This window comes from Oryzias latipes, chromosome 5 (genome assembly GCF_053564925.1).
Source record: "Oryzias latipes strain Hd-rR chromosome 5, Olatipes_Hd-rR_3.1".
In the NCBI taxonomy this organism is placed as follows: Eukaryota; Metazoa; Chordata; class Actinopteri; order Beloniformes; family Adrianichthyidae; genus Oryzias; species Oryzias latipes.
The window spans coordinates 11,696,149-11,708,271 of record NC_136241.1 but is presented as its reverse complement, the minus strand read 5'-3'; positions in this window follow the sequence as shown (position 1 = coordinate 11,708,271).

Genomic DNA, 12,123 nt, shown 5'->3' with positions numbered 1-12,123 from the left:
TGGGGTAGATTCTCTCAATTTTTGGGTTTATTTTCAAGGAAATAAAATCAAAACTTGAACATATAAAAAAATATTAAAAAATCCGTTCTAAAACAAGACCAAACCATACTTTAGCAGTGCCTTTCACATATAGTTGTGGCAAATTTACCTTTTTTTTTCTGTAAATAACAGGAGAATATTAAATTTGGCAGCTTCACTTGTTATGCAGGAATCCAATAATCTTTTGAAAGGACCACTGTTGGGGTGTCGTCTGAAACTGGGGCAGGGGGACCGTTTCCTGTTTGACACATTAACATCTAAAAAGGATTTGGTCTATTGTTGCAGAAACTTCAAATGTTAAATGCTAGTAGTTTACATGTATGTATCCAGTCTGATTTAAACGAGATGCTCCGGTCGAAGCGACGTTTTTAAATGTGTTTGTATTTTCCTTGGTGACATTTTACACTGACCTACAAACCCAGTGTCCTGTAAATGTAGGTGGAGATGACATAAGTGCTCAGATTCAGATCATCACAATAAACCCCCTGCTGTGGGGAACACAAGCAGATGATTACAAGAGGTCAGGTTTTGGGGGCTATGGTAGAAACGTAAAGAAATAATTATTGAAATGGAGGTCAATAGAGAAGTTTCTATTGTCAGGTTTTCCACTGAATGAATGAGGGAAAGTTGGGTGGGTGTGAAACCAGCACACCCAGACAAAAGCTGCTTTTGTTCTTGACATAAAACCAGTCTCTGGACCCAAACAAGATCCAACATATCCTTTTTTTTTAATTTCATTTAAATACTCTAAAACTCTGAAGCAAGTTTTCATCATAGTCCAGCCTGGCCACCAGCCCAACCCACTGTCAACGTCCAAAGTGTTGTAAATGCCACAGTTTCCCCACAAAAATGGAAGCGAGAAGCATTTCTGGCCGTTGCACAAAAGAGATGTTGCCACTGCTTCATGAAAGAACTTCCACCTTAACTTCTGAAAAGACCACATAACTGTTAGAGGTCACTCAACAGACGGAGGACCTAAATGCACCAAATACCAAAAGAACAATCGCTTCCAGAAGCCATTTGTAGTAACACTAATGTTTTCTTTACTATTAGAAATACATAAATACCTTTTTTGTAAAGATTTGTACTAATTGACTTGTGGAATAAAGTAAGCATCTCCTAAAGTCTGTTTAGAGGAAACGTGTTCTGCATGTCTCCATGAGCAAAAGCTTTTATATCTTTACAGATCAGCCTGTGTTATCTCTGAGAATCTTTTGGCTCAGTGCTTTCTTCCTGTAACAAAGAATTTTGCTCTTTTGTTTCAAAACAAAGATGTGACCTCAATGGCTCTGTCTCCATCGTCACTACCGGTACTTTTTTTTGCATGGCTTCAACTCTCTTGATAGACTGCAAAGCCCCACCGGCTCATGGCAAGAGAATATGTTACCTGATACAAAGATACAGAGCATTTAACACCATTTTGAAACCAATTCATGGTACAGGGGCTTCAACAGAAAAAGGAATCGATGCTTCCTAAACCTGTTGAGCAAGTTTAACACATCTGAAGGTGTGTCAAACAAAGCCATTTGTTCACCTCTGAAGGGTGTGAGATCAATTTATGAGAGTTTACTGGCCAATAGCATGAAACAGATCTGCAATTGGAGTGTCTAACATCAAATACATGTTTACTCTTTGGTTTATTGGTTCATTTGAAGCAATCAAAACAAACAGACAAATATGACATAGATGTATCAATCCGAATTAAGATGTTAAGTCATTAATTGATTGGAAAAGAAGATTACCACAGTGGTGAAGTGGTTAGCGCTCTTGCCTTACAGCAAGAAGGCCCCTGGTTCAAGTCCCTGCTGGGGGACCTGTAACAGACCACTAATGTGGGACCTTTCTGTGTGGAGCTTGTGTGTTTTACCCCGTGCATGGGTTTTCTCCAGGGACTCTGGCTTCCTCCCACCGTTCAAAAACATGCTTCATAGGTTAATTGGTTACTCTAAATTTGTGGCCCTGCGACAGACTGACAACCTGTCCAGGATGTTCCCTGCCTTCACCTACGGAATAGGCTCCTGTGTTCCCAAAAGGGACAAAACGTTTAGAAGATGAATAAAGAACTGCACATGTATGTATTCATGTTTACACATAAAGATCTGTATCCACACAGACATGTAGATCATAAATAGACATATTAGCCCTCACATAGACTGATTGACATTGTAGGGACTGGCTAACCAACCCCACCCCTTCCATGGTTTTGTGTTTGGTGCAGTGTTTATTTCTTTTATTTTAACTAAAATTGTCCTAAAATTGCTAGAGATTGGAGCTTCAGGAAGTACCGCATTTAAAACCCCCCACTAAATGTTGAAACAACTTCTTGCTAGGGTTGCTATGTTTTGTTTTTGTGCATCTTGGTTTGCTGCAGTTTCATAAGAACTGTGTTTTCTTCCTGTTTTTCCTTCCCATGTTCTGTCGGGCGAATCATTAAACGCTACCTTTTGGATTCCCTCTCTGAGTAATACAGGCTTTCTCCAGATTTCTTACTGTTGGATCTCTGGACAATCATCAGTTTGCCATGGTCCATCAGAGCTTTGAGTTTTGTTTTGTGAAATGTTTAAAGTTCTTTGCTTTGTTTGACCGCTTGATTGCTAGAAAGGCTCAATTGAGGTTTGATTTGAGATCTCCTTTCCCTTTGTTGTAAAAGAAAAGCTGGTTTCATCCCACAAAACTTTTTAATTATAGATATTTATTCATCCAGGGTAAGTGAATACATATCCAGTTCCGAAATTTCCACAATTCCTTGAAAAACATGACAAAAATACTCTTTTGGCATAAAACCAGCTCAACCACTATTGCAAAACACTTTTCAAAATTCAGAAAATATCACTTTTATATACAACACATTTTACTTTCTGTATTTCACATCTGATGTCCCCCCGCCCCCTAATAGGCAACACAAAAACATGGAGGACCACTTTACTGTGAAGATTCTCATAAGCTCTGGCTCTGCTGCTGGTTTTACGCTGAAATTACTGGCTTTAACAGGGGCTGATAAATGAACATGTGAGCTCTTTTCACGAAGCCAAAATAGGTCATGGCCAACCTCAAAGTGATGAGGATCAAAGCCTCCGATTTTGACCATGAAAAGCAGAAATGACCCATGACTGGCCCCACGGGTCTCAGCTGACCAAACGTCGTTTCTATTTTGACTTGGTCATAATACAAAAAGTCATAGGAGGTGTGTCACAGTCATCCTTCTCGCACTGTTTGATTTCCATTTCTTTCAACATCCATCCCAACATGTCAGCGCTTTCATTTATGAGTACCAGTAATGTGTCGTAGGAGACTGGTTAAAGCCTTTCAGTTTCAGAAAGTTCACAGTTTTAAACTTTCCTCTCTTTTATGAGATGGTTCTTGCTGCACCTGGATTTGGAAAACAATGCATCCTTTCTTGGGACTGCAGCTTTGCCTTTGAAGATTAGCTTTCTTTGAAATGTAACCCGAGGTCCTTTCATTTCCCTGGATTCTTCCCTCTGCACACAAACAGCAGAATATGGAAGCCAACATTTTATTTTCAGCTCAGAAGACAAATTGTGAGAAGAAAAGCTTTACGTTCTACATTGAGATGTCGCTTAACATAGTTAAATGCTTTCTCAGCCTAAGTTCATGGGTACATTTGGTTGTGTTTGACATTGAAACCATCCTTGCTCCTGCTGCTTTCGGGGTCAAGATAACTGTCGGTCCTTGAGGTTTCCAGGAATCTTGTCATTTGTTGGCCTCGCTATTCCAGCCACTCTGATATGTGAAGAGACCATGTGCTGGCATGCTCAATTACACAGATATTAAAAGGTGCCATCATGAAAACATGAAGGCTTCTGCGTCACTCATGTTACAGTCAAAACCTCCAGAAATAAAAATAAAAAACATTGAAACCAAATGAAAAAATAAAAACCTCCAGATTCCCAGCATATCAGAATGCCAGATATTTAGAGGTAAAATACAGTCAGGAATTTAGAAAATTATTCTAATGTTTAATTTTTGTTCTCAGTTGTGTTTACTTTTTTCTTTTTTTCAGTGCAGTTCATAACAAAAGGGCTTTTTGGAGATCTTCCATTACTAAGTGTAACAGAAAAAACTTTATCAGCATTCAAGAAAGGAAGAAAGCTCACAAACAGTCAAATTGCTCATTTATGGGCCAAAGCTAAGATTTTATTGAAGGAGACATCTTTCATCCTATTACAGTTTATAAATTATTATAAAGCAACAACAGAACATAAAATCATTAATAAACTCTACATTTTTACTGAAAATGTACAATAACAGACTTTGAGACAAGTCATGAAAAAAGGTTTTTGAATGTTTAACTTGAATTTTTAAATCAAGAGAAATGCATCATGGGAAAAAAAGAGCTTTTACTAGTGTTTCAAAACTTCGAGTAAAACTCTTTCAGTGGTCCCTAAACTTTTTTAGGCCACGATCCGGTTCAATGTCAGACAATATTTTCACGAACCGGTCCCAACGGGTTTAATATTTTTCAAGCTTCCGGTCTCTGAAAAACCTATTTTTCAAATTAAAATGTTACTACAAGAAACATTAAAAGAAACACACACAAAAAACAGTAGTTGAATGTTTTTTTTTTACATATGACAAAGATTCAATGGAATAAAATTGTTGAATTGAAAACCCAACCAAGTCTCAGATCATCTTTCATCTTTTCATTTATCGCACTGTATTTTGTAAAATGTTTGCGGCTTGTTTAAATTCAAACTTTGATGAATAGAGCAAACATGAAATGACACAACCGTCTAAATATAATAATAAACATGAATCCACTGAGCCTGCAACTACTTCATCTGCATATGTAAAATATTCAAAAGTCAGTGGCTGCATTCGGGGCAGGCGAGCAGTTTCTGGTACGTGGGAACAGCTGTATCAAAAAATCCATATTTGGAGGAAAATTTTGTTTTTGTTTTATTTTATTTTTCTTTAAAGTCTAAAATTCTTCTTCGGTTTCCTAACTTAGTCTTTTCTCCCCAAAAAACTTTCCAAGTTGCCAACTTTTCGTCACATGACTTTAAGCAACTACTTAAAGCCATGTGACGCGTCAGACAAGAAGGATGTGGTGAACAGAATCTGGTAGTTTTCGAAAATAAAATTTCCTTTAGTACCAAAAAGAAAACAAAACAGAAATAACTGAAGTTATTGTGTGCATTTTCTTATCCGTCAGCGGCCCGGTACAAAGTGGCCCATGGTCCGGTACCAGTCAGCGGCCCGTTGGTTGGGCACCACTGATTTAGACGATCCTGTTATAGATTACTGTCAGACTGATCAGTTTAAATGCAGAAAAAGGAGAAATGGCAATTTCACAATTGCTTTTGTTGTCATTTAATAAAATGTATCTCATGAGACAGTACAGCTGCTGCTACTCAATGTCAGGATTAAAATGAGAGAAAATTCAGAAAAGACGATGCCTTCCAGGGCGTATTATAGACGATTGTACTGCTTTTTCTTGGAAATGACAACAGGCAGGTTCTCGCTGGGAAGATAGTAGGTTTATGCCAATTAAATTACCTAAATTCTCCTTCAGCTTCCTCCTTTATTACAGTATTACTGAAAACCTGAGCATAATTTTAAAGCAAAGACTTCCTTTCTCTGTCGTTACTGAATGAGTTAAGTCAAGGCCGCGCTGACTGTCTCTGTGCGCACTATAAATTATTTATCAGCTGCAGACATTTCCTGCTTGACTCAGGAGAGCATGAGATTAAACAGAAACACATATGCTCCTGCCTGCAAAATGATCATCGCCATGACAACACTCTTGGAGCAGTGTTGTTGATCCTGCTCTTTCTTTAAACAAAAGCCTTGTTTAAAAGTGCAACATGAGACATAGGTTGCTTCAGTTTCAAAACACTGCTAAGTGGAAGACGGAGAGCAAAATGTAGCAGACGGTGTGCGTAACATTACAACGTGACAAACTGGTCAGGCTCAGATCTCGTCAGATGGGCTTTCCCCTTCTGGCCTTCAAACCTGCTGTCTTTGGTTACAAATGCCCCCTTTAACTGTCAAAACCACAACAGAGATGCAGAAAATAGAGAAATATGTATGTGAAGATTCTAAGTCCAGTCCAGTTGGATCAATTGTTCAAACTACTAGACGTATCGCTGTTCATTTGAGTTGTTTTTCAGTTTAGTTCTTCAGCTTAAAGCTTAAAGTACTACGTAAGTACTTAAACTACTACGTACATTTTGCGCATTTTCGATTTTCGACGGGTTTTCCTGTGAATTGAGTTGAGGACACGCAGTTTATGCAGTTTATGTAGTTTAAACCGAATTATTACGTAAATCTTAAGTAACTGTGGGATGCATACACAAATTCCACGTATGTCCATGTATGTCCAACGGACTTTTCATGCATGCACAACGGATGTATAACTTTTATATCCCATATACGGCGCACATATCACATTAAAACTACGGAATTGACGCACAAGTCGTGACCATGTTCTACGTTGATTTGTGTTCTTTGCGTGGTTTATTTGTACTTCTTCCATGGTTTTAACGTGGTTCATTTGTGAAACATCAATGTCAATTTCACATACAGACCACAACGTCTCTCACTTTTTCAACGCACATTCACGTTTATGAGCGTAGTGGCTGTTAAGCACTGAAACGTCTTCTAGATGAATCTTTGAAGCCCAATTGCTCTAAAGAGCAGAATCCTGTGATAACAGAACCTGGACGACTGAGAAACTGCACAGACACATTGAGCTTTGTTTAAACCTGTTGCAACACTTGGAAAAAATGTGACTCAGAATTTGCAGTAAATGATTGCGGGCTCAAGGAAACCAGCGTGTAAAAGCAGCATACCAAAGGACATTCCTTCCTTTTTCACGGCCTTATGGAAACTTTCAGCTTCCTGCAAAGATTCAGCCTTTTCTTTTGTCTCTTTGTTTGTAAGACACGTTTTACAGCTAGATATTCATCGTTTTTTTCTAATAACAAGCTTTTAATTGACAAAGGATTATGTATTATGTTGTTTTACATGTTTCATTTTGGAGGGAAAGAAGTTTCCTCTGAGTTCAGCGTGCTCGCTGGATGTGTGCATGACACCAAGGGCTGATGAGGAGGATAACACTCACTCTTGATAATGTTAGGAATTCCTTTTCCTCCTTGCGGGCCAACCCATACAACACTCTTCCTGTAGGCCTGCTGATAAAAAGAAGTCCTTCTCTGGGAGAAAATGTCACTTTACTTACAGCTTGAAAAAAGTGATGAAGCATACACTATCCCTTTTGTAATCAATAAAACCTTTTTAGGAGATAGTTCATGGTGTATAGAAGGTACTGCGATAACACTGTGGGAGAAAGGGCATCACAAACTCCTGGACTTTGTTTCTACACTGCATCTTACTGTTAATAGGCTCTCTAGAAATTTCTACTTCAAGCAGATAAAAGGTTTTGGAAAGATGCCAGAGGCGTGTTTAACGTTTTAGCCTCGTGCACAAAGATTATCCTCTTTTTATGTCTTAATTATCCTGCAGTGACTTCCATTTATGTCGCTGTGAATAAAACTACTAGACGCCCTATCTTTGTTGTAACAGTGTTTTGACCTAACGTTTGTGAAGGGAAGAGAAGGAAAAGGCGTTAGCCTCGATCAGAGGAAGAGACCCACAATAAAAGAACAAAAAGTTAAAGACAACAAAATAAGAAGTTAAACTCTGGCACAGCCAGAATCTACAGATCTGATGAACCTGTAAGTAAACACAGCAGCAGAAAAGTACACACGGAAACAGTGTTCAATTTATTATTACTTTTTTGTCCAGGACATTGTTGCCAGGTGTAAAAGTAAAAGCTTTCTTTACATTTTTTGCACTAGAAAGACTAAATTTATTTTATTGTGGCTCCACACGTTGTGTACAAGTAGTTTAATGATAGTTTCTGACAATACAATATATATTTTAGAGCTTAAGACTTGACTTTGACTCGTCAACAAAGATTTGAGACTTGGCATAAAGAAGTCTTAAATGCAAAGACCCAATGAACATGAGCATCTCTGAGTGGCAGAGATTGAGAAACGTCATCAGAAGTTTGTCTATAGGCACACAATCACCCTGAGCAAACACGGTTCAAATAGAATGGCAAAAGGGAAATTATTTCAGCAGAATGAGTTGAAAAAAACATCGTCATCAGTAGTCCAAGGTTAACAGGTCAAGAGATAATCACAGAAGCTTCTAGCTCCTTATGGAAACTCAATCCTGCAGTTGGAGAGCAAAGTCCTGGAGGCCGAATCAAGAGAAGCAAAATAAAAATAAAAGTTAATGTGTGGAGATTTTGTTCTAGATTTTAAATCAGCAGGTTAGCAGGTCAAACTGGATCACATTTTATCTATTCTTGATTTCAAAGGAGATATGAAATAAGTCAGACTTGCTTAAGAGCACATTCCAATGGCCTTCAAAGTAAAGCACAGAAGAAACAAAGATAAAGCACATTAAACCCTGAGATAATATTTAAAATAAAAGCAAAATTATAACTCAAATACGATAGTTTCAAGATTCATTTATTTTGTCATTGTCAGTGAAAACAACAACAACAGTCATTCAGTTCAATTTACCAAATAAATACCCTAAAAATTAATTAATACCAAAGTGCAGCATCAGTATAAAAAGGACGTTACACAAAAACAGGCAGTTTTGGGACCTTACTGCATGAAGGGTTTGATGTTTTTACAGCTTAACTGACCTTTCATGGCTACATGGACACACCAAATGAATTTGCTAGATCGGCATGATTGCGACATTCCCATTCTAAAGAAAACAGTGTGCTTTTCTGCTGTGCTGATTTGCATTGCTCTGACGTATGATGTGGAGATGACGCTGCCCTTTTTCTCTACAACTTTCCCACACTTTCTGTGTGAAGAACAACTGGGTGTCCGATTGCAGGGCTGTGTTTAAAATGAAAAAGTTCCTGGACTGGATCAAACTTTGAAATGGGTTTTATGACACGGTAGTGAATTAAACAACAACAAAAACGGTTATGTTTTGGTCTTTTTTACCCTGAATGCAAAACTGAACTGAAGGACATTTTCTTATTTGCTGGATGAAGTGGGAAAAGGAACTGAAATCTTTACACTTGGTCAGCCTTCCTGCTGATACTCATGCGAGCATGTCAGGCTGAAATGGCTCATTGAAGTCCCAGCTTGTACTCTAACCATCAAAACACATGAACATGTGTTGAAATCTGTGTTACATTTCCCTATTATATACATTTTTCTTATGTGAGAATGAAAAGCTTTTGGAGGAAATGTCCCCCCTCCTTGGGGTCATGTTCCAAAGTCAGAGTCATGTCTTTTTGAGTTGCTCCATCCTGCTGTGGGTTTTCCACTGAACTGACGTGACCAAAAAGCCATTTTATGCTGCTTCTGCTGCTGCGGTTTGTCTGTCAAACAGATATTTTTATGTCTTCAGGTTTTTTTTTAATTTTATTTTAGGGGAGTTGGAACTGCTAAAGGGGAGTGAAAAAGATACGTCAGGAAAACTCGCGGATGCAACAGGCTGCCATGTGCTGTGCCATTATGTAATGAACTTGATGTTGTAGATTCTATTTCTTTCCTAGTAGTGATATTACATAACCAGTTAAGAGAAAGCATTCCTGAAAATAATTAAGGAGGAACTTGATGGAAGATTGACTGCTGCTGAGAACAAACATGCAATGTAGATTTTTTTTCCTTGCAGCTTGATTTCGCTTTGTGCTCTCAATCCCACAAATGAGATTTTTTGAAGCGCAACATTTTCTACAAATTGCATCCAGTGTTCATATATTGTAAATGTATGATTGCACTAAACAAAAAAATTATAAAACTTTGTCTCTGACTAACTTTAAATGTTTCTTGACCTGAAAAATCCCCCTTTTTGTCCACTGGTCTGCAAAGACACACCTTGTGTAAGCTACAAACAATGCAACTCTGCAGGACTTAGCACGCAATCAGGGCTGTCAGTCGATTGTTTTTCTACTCTTTTCCTCATTCACATTTTGTTTCTAAAAATAAACCCCACTTTTCTTGAGCTCTGTGGCGAAAAATGCATCTGAATTTAAACCAAAACACTTCCTTCTTCAAGGTTGTTGGAGAGTTTTAAAGCTGTTTAAGAGGAAGTGCTGTGAAAGGAGGCCATTTTAATTTACGTTTTTTATTTCTGCAAAAAAACAATTCAGTTGCCATGCCCAAAAACAAGAGTTGTACCTTTGCAAAAAGAAGCAGACATGAAGAGCTAACATGGTTTTAATGAAAAGTTTAAAGAAGTAAGACAAATACAGAAGCAGAATCAGAGTTTGTGGTTATAAAAAAATGCTGCAACATCCTTATTTCAAGAGATTGTTTTCTTTTTCAACGTTAAATTTTTGTTCTGATTTCATTTTTTCCTACACACGTTTGTTAAACACACCTTCTTACAAATTGATCGTTCTAACATTTTGCAAAAAGAAAATTCTACCTTTCAGAAAGCGACTTAATCCTTGTTTTATCCTAGACACTTTAACATTGGGAGTTGGGTCATCTAGACCCACTAGACAGTGCAGTGAACCTTTTTTCTTCAATGATTTGTGATCTTCACTGGTTTCCATGGATTACATGAAATCCTCTTCACCTTTATCCACCTTTGTCATGGTAGGGAGAACACGTCAATGTAAGGGTGGGGTCATCTAAGATAGCACAAAGGTTAACATGATTTAAAATTTCACATCTTTCTAAATGATATTTGCTGAAGGAGATTTCCAAACATCTTCACATCTTGTTCAAGCTGAATGTGCTCCAAGGCTTAAATAATATTTTTTCTGTGCCACAAAACACACAAAAAGTAAAGAATAATTTAAACAATTTAAAGTAGGTACACTTAATCAACCCTTTAAGATCAGTTTTACCAATGTCAAAGCTTTTATTTTTGCTAAGAACTCAGTTTTGATGCTCAACTCTCTTTTCTATTAACATGTTGAGGTTTTATCCCCTTACAAATATGACTATTTAACCCATTTTTAAAATGCAATATAAAAACATTAGAAAAATTGAAAACTTTTAATCACACTTGTGAATTAAACTAGACTAAATTGCCAGTTCCTTCCCAATTGGGGTCGTGGGCATCTCCAACACAGTGTGGGAGATGATTTCCATAACTTACGCACACACAAAAAAAGCTAAGAATGGAAGAACAACTCCCACTGATAATAACAACAAAACATTTTTTCTTACTGGAAAGGAAGGGAGTCTGTGGATAAGTGAGTCCTATTTTCAGTTAAATGTATCTTTGTGTCGTGTTGACTTTTTGATTTACGGCCTTTAAGTGGTAGATATTTAACCTTTTGTGTGTTTGTGCATGTACACGTGTGTGGTGTGTTCGTTTGCGACTCAATAGTGTCCATGTTCTACTAGTATATAAGGAAGGAATTCAGATTATTTTCTAACCACTTCCTTCTCAAAATGTTTCACATTTGCTGGGAAATGTATGAAAGAACTGACAGGAAGTGATTGAGTTTTAAAAATTAACCTTTGAGTGTGTGTCGTTTAGATTACATTCACATCTTTAATGGGACCGTTCTATTGTTAAATAATTAAATACTTTTTTCCCTTTGAAGACAAATAAAGATGAAAACCCAAACAAGACGGAAATCATGAGATTGATAAGAAGAGATCTTTGACTAACATGCAGTAGAGTTCATAAGGAAATGAGTGAATATTCTGAAATAGATGGTAGTGTAGTTTGTATGATTTGTGTCAATCCCAAATCAAAGTGAGTTTTAAAGCTTTTCCTGTGGTGTTTGCATCTTAAACAAACACATGTCTGCTTAAAGCACATGACATGATATACCATGGAAACAACAGGATTCCAGTAAGAAATACCACACAAATGTGGATTAAATACGTTGTTGGTGGTGCATGACTAGCTCCTATTATTGGTGAAACTGGCCACATGGGGATTTTGGTAAAGTCAGGTCAAAATTGTAAAGGTCAACAGATGTGGTCATCCATGGAATGACGCACTTATTCCCAGTCTACAATGTCTGGGAATCATACCTATTTCAGTTTTCGCCATTTATTTTTTTCTTTAATCAATTCCTTTTTTTTAGACATAAACATAATTAATATTATCATT